The sequence below is a fragment of the Cyprinus carpio genome, chromosome B12, assembly GCF_018340385.1.
Source record: "Cyprinus carpio isolate SPL01 chromosome B12, ASM1834038v1, whole genome shotgun sequence".
Classification (NCBI taxonomy): Eukaryota; Metazoa; Chordata; class Actinopteri; order Cypriniformes; family Cyprinidae; genus Cyprinus; species Cyprinus carpio.
Genome location: NC_056608.1, coordinates 2,964,693 through 2,970,848, shown reverse-complemented (window position 1 = coordinate 2,970,848; position 6,156 = coordinate 2,964,693).

The window sequence follows — 6,156 nt, the reverse complement described above, 5'->3', positions numbered from 1 at the left end:
CACATCTAGGACGTCATTTTGTACAAGTGAGGTACTAAAACATTTACTCCGTTTCAATTTAAGACAATGTCAATTTATCAGTGTTAAAATATCAAAAATCGCTGTCTTTGATCAACTGTTCTGATCAGACTGACACAGCAGCCAATGGCGTGAGTCTGGGGCGGAGCCAACAATTTGTTGACCAATGGCAGACAGGGGGAGTGTTCATAAAACCTGTTTGAAAATCATTAACTATTTTTTTGGTTTTGTTTGTTTGTTTTTACAATTTAGGGTTCGTTGACACAACAACGATGAACTAAAATGGAATTGTTCCTTTGTGTTTTTGAAATGTTTCGCATATAATAACATCAAAACGATCCACATTCACAAAAATCTGCGAAAACGACTAAAACTCTGTATTATTCACGCCAGGACCAGTAGATGGCGATGTCACTTTGTAAATTAATACTACAAATTTGCGTTTTCACAGTTTACGTGGAGATGATAATGATATCCTAAATTACACTTTGATACCTGTTTTCAAACATTTAAATTTTCAGCTCCTCGAAATGATACTGTCGTGTAAATGAATGGCCAAAACAATTTAAATGTTTTTAGTTTTTAGTTGAGAACAGTGTTGTGTAAACACCTCCTCAGTTTATAGTGACTGATTTAAAATGAATTACAAAAGTCTGAACTGAGGAAAGAAAACAGACCAATATTGGCAATATTGCGTGTAAAATTTATATTGCTCAACCTTGTTTATTGAAATCAATAACACACGTGCAAATAATCATTCAGGAGATCAGTGAATCTGTGATCACATGCTTCACGTGATATTGCTTGATGTGGTGACAGGATTGCAGATATGCAGTCGAAAATGTTCACTATTCTGCTGGTTCACGTTTGTTTTTCCTATTTATGTTAGTTTTTACACCAGTATCTTGTATTGTTATTGAACAGAACATTTAGAATGATTGCTCACGTTAATTTTTATTATCAGCATATATTTAATGCTCTATAACTTCAAATGTGCTATAATGCAAGACTAGAAGACTGCTAAATTATGTTTTCAAAAAATCTATCCAAAATATTCCTGGAGTCAGTCTGTATCAAACTGGAGAAGCCTTAAGGATTCCAAACATGTAAATCTAAACCAATTTTCTGTCATTATGCTTTTTTATTATTATAATTATAATTAATTTAAATTATATCAGTATTAAACATTCTTGATTTCAGATTAACCCAGTTTTGTTGGTCAGCTCTGGGGCAGAAGATGCACCAATGAACTGCATTACTTATTATGTTTCTACAGTGAGCACCAACTAGTTCAGTCTGAGACAAATGAATGTGTTTCAGATGTGGCTGGTGTAGTTGTTTGTATAGCATTACTGGTAGCTGTTTGCTTGTTTGTGTCCTTGTTATTTAAATGTGATCTGAAAGTGTGTTTTGGCTTGATGTGATGAGATTTTGAGTGGCTTTAGGGAAGCGTTGTGGTGTTTTGTTTGGTCTCTGGTAAATGTGGGGGAACACAGAAATTTGCAAAGAGCATTAGAGAGGAAATGTAGCTGTGTTAAGGGTGAAAGGTGACTTTTGAGTCATATTTTAGCACACACCAGTCTTTAAGGATTCAGACACCTGGTTCAGAGAAGGTTATATCTAACTGTGTATAACTCCATCTCGACCGCCGGTCTGATTTCTGCAAGACACTCGCCACAGAGGTGCAATTTAATTTTAAAACCAAAACACTGGAAATCACCACTTCTGTTTAAGCCTTGCCCTGCCCAATCTGCACTGTCTTTCCCATCTTTCAATAAGAAAACCTTCTCACTATCGAGAAAGTGAGTTAAGATTGTTTGAAGAGGGAAAAGTGATTGTAAGTTGTTGTATTGGGATGGAATATTTGGGCTTAGATTTAAATGATGATGATGAAGTCATCCTGGTGCATGTTTGAAACCAATGAAACCAATTTAATAAATAATAAATAAATAAAGAGGCATCATCTTCTCATTCATACCACATTATGTTACTTAAATAAAACAGCTCATTACTATAAAATCTACATTATTATTTGAAAAGCTGAACTATTGTGATGTTACTGAAAATGTACTTTTACAGAGATTACCTTATTAGAGTTCATTAGCATACAATTAAAAAAGAGAATAAAAAATTGCAATTACATTTCACTAAGATGCATTTGATGTTGTGGATTTTATTAAAGACTATAAAGAGTAACCACAATATATTCGCTTGTGCTTTTAGTTTGGAGCTTAAATTGTAAACATTTAGTTGCATTTGGATGCATTAAATTGATTAGAAGTGACAGTTAATTCATATTACAGTTTTTTACGATTGCTTACACACTAAAATTAAACTTTTCCCACAATTAGCAAAACCTTACACTCAAGGAGCAGAACACCAGAATAGATTTGCACAACTGTAAGCACATTGTCAACTTCACACTATTTGCAAAACACTAAACACACTTGTATTCATCAGACACAGAAGTATATCATGATTTCACTTCCTTGCAGTTCCAAAGCACTGACTGTCAAATTACCACACCTATGAGCCAATCTGTTAAACACAGCCATCAGGTGCACAAACACATGATTACTAAATTGTAGACACACCAATCAGGTTTAAGCATCATAAAAATGCAGCAGGTAGGTTCACCTGCCTTCAACCAAAATGGAAGGAGTCAGAAGAAGAGTGAGGGTGAGAGGAGGAGTACACAGAGGAGGAGGAAGAAGATGAAGATGAAGAGGAAGAGGAAGACCTGAAGCAGGAGGAGAATGTGCACAAAGAAGAAGAGGACCAAACTTAAAAAACAACCGTGCATCACTACTAGACCACCATGTTAACAACCAATTAATGATGCACTAATAATAAATCAAAAAAATATCAGAAAAAAAACAGCATCATCCATAATAACTACTCTAAAAAAAAAAAAGCAAAAAAAAGAAGATCTGTCTACAGTTACAATAGTATGCACCATATCAGTATGTGGAGGTTTGTATTGTTCACTTTAGCACTGTGATGTTGCATACTCCACACATTACTTTTTTACATCGACTGTAATATACTAGACCTATCCTGAACTACACAATGTTGTCTTTCATTGTATTTCAGAGAGATTTGCAGATGGATGCTGAGGAAATCCTGCATGAATTCATATATATTGATGAGGCAGGGTTCAACCTCACCAGAGCAAGAAGGAGAGGCAGAAATATCATTGGCCACAGGGCTATAATCAGTGTCCCAGTGGCGGTAACATCACCCTTTGCGCTGCCATCACCAAGCATTCCTCCCCACTCATTAAACACACAACCTTACAACACAACACACATCACATGGAGTTTGGACCGATTGCACCACATCGTCACAGCAGGTAATGAAATGCACCAGATACAGTACACTGTCATCTGAGTCAATGTGTCATTCCACCGCTCCGCTTTGGTCCAGAACTGGTTTCAACACCATCCACAGTTGACAGTACTATACCGTCCACCATACTCTGTTTCTAAACCCTATCGAAGAGATTTTCTCTGCATGGCGGTGGAAGGTTTACGATCTCCAGCCCCAGGCTCAGGTACTCCTCATTCAGGCCGTGGAGGACGCCGCGGCTGTACAAGGATGGATTCGACATTCAAGACGGTTCTTCCCGCGTTGTCTTGCTAATGAGGATATTGCTTGTGATGTTGATAGAAATCCATCTACATAAACAGATATTTTAAAATATTTTTAATATAATATTTACTTTAACATTTTTTTCAGTACATTTCAGATTATTTTTTGTTTTATTTTATTATTTTTATTTACTGTAATTGTAACCTGTACTGGATACAGTATTTTATGTTTGTCTGTTGTTTGCTGAGCTAACAGTGTTATGCACACTACTGTAGTAGCAGGACAACTGGGACATGTTTTGTTGTGATTCTCCATTGTTTTTAAAGTTGTGTATAGTTTTGACAAAAGTGTTCCATTTTGCAAATGATCTGAAGTGTTGTGATACTTTGGTGTAGGGTTGTGTAGTGTTTTGACAAACTGGGCCCTGTTTTCAAAATTGTGCTTAAGCAATCATCAAAAACTGTATTATAATGTTCCAAAAGATTTCTATTTCAAATACATGCTGTTCTTTTAAACTTTCCATTCATCAGAGAATCTTAAAAACAGTTTCCACACAAATGTTCAGCAGCACAACTGTTTTCAACATTGATAATAATCAGAAATGTGTCTTGAGCAGCAAATAAGAATGATTTCTGAAGATCATGTGACACTGAAGACTGGAGTAATGATGCTGAAAATACAGCTGCACATCACAGAAATAAATTACACTTTAACAGATATTCACACAATAAAAAGTTATTTTATATTGTAATAAAATTTCATGATGATGATGATTCTTTCATATGAAAGGCTTGGATAGTAGGCCGCACTGGACCGTGTCAGTGGATCTACGAAGCATCTGCTTTACGAGTGTTCATCCAGAAGGACAAAATTACAGCCGTGTCTCAAACCCTAACAAGCTCACTCACTGTCTACTTTATAAGTGTCTGATCTGAGACATTCACCATCAATAACAGCCTCCTCACATTCACAAGACGCTCTAACACTCATACGTCTACATTAGTGACACGAGCAGCTAAAATACCAATTTCATGATCAGTTTCACGCGAGAGGTAGCTACCAACAATTAAAGACGATAATTGGTAGTCGATTATGTCGAAAAGTGCTGAGCAGGTAGAGACACAGCCTATGTATCTTAAATTTGATTTTAAGCATGAATTTGGAATGTAGCAGTTTGTCCATTAAATTAAAAAAAAAATGCATGGAATTAAAAGTGGCTGTCACAATAAGGAAACACGAGATGATTAAATGTCATTGTTCTGTTCAATCATGTGTCTTATTTCTGTGTTGGAGCAGTGCTAACATAAAAAGAAGGGTTTTAATCTCAGCTTTGGTTTCAGATTTCTGCCTGACTGTGTAAAACCAGCATCACCATATGGTTTTCCTGGGACCGGATCCATCTACTCTGCTATATCCAGCCACACAATAAAAGATGATAGAAGACTTTGCTAGCGTGTGAGTCAGTCGAACATCTTGGTGCATTTGAAGACAATCCTCAGGTTTCTGCATGTGCATTAAATGCAACACTTCAGCAAACCAGTGAGAATGCTGTTCTCTTTTAAGAAATTCAACTATTCAGCTGCTTTCAACTCAATCAACTTTATTAACAGTAATTCATCTTCATCTAATGTTATTATTAAGAAAAGCATTACATGTTGCATTTAGCATTTCTGTCGCAATAAAAAAGATGGTGAGCAGGCAACAAATGTGTAAACGTAAAGAGAAAGGAGGTCAGACAGGGCCACGGATCTTGAAGTTGCAACGTGTCCACAGAGCATTGAGTGGTTTGTTGTGATGCCAGATGTTCTTCTGTCTCTCTCTGTTTGTCTCTGTCTTCACTCTGCTTAACATGCTGCATATGGAGCTGCTAATGGCTCACAGATTGACTCGTGTGCTCAGGCACGCAGTGGTCATTTGCACAGATATCCATGCTATGTTGTTCAGTCTCTGGCTGTAACATTAAACATCATTTTATAGCAACCGTGGCACTATAGCTGCAGTGTTTGACGTTCAAGTCCAAAACAAGTTGATTTTCATCATGTGAACACACATGTCACTTTTTTAAACAGGATCTTTTGTGATTCACAAAACGTTTAAGGGAATTTTCCCCCAAAAATGAGATTTCTGTTATCATTTTCTCACTTAACGGCTTTCTTTTTATCTCTGGAAAGCAGAAGACAACATTTTGAAGGATGCTGGGGTGCCAAACAAGACGACTTTCATGAAACACTGAGACATTTTTTCTTTTTTTTTTTCCTTTTTTTTTTTTTGCTTCCGCAGAAGAAAGTCAGTCATAAAGATTTGGAACGACATGAGTAAATGACGACTGAACTTTCATATTTGAACATTTAGAAAAAGAGTAAACCCTAATGCTTCAATGCAACAATACATTGTATGGGTCACAATAATACATTTTTCTTTTATACCAAAAATCATTAGGATATTAAGTAAAGATCATGTTCCATGAAGATATTTTGTAAAATTTCCTACCATAAATATATCAAAACTTAATTTTTGATTAGTAATATGCATTGCTAAGAACTTCAT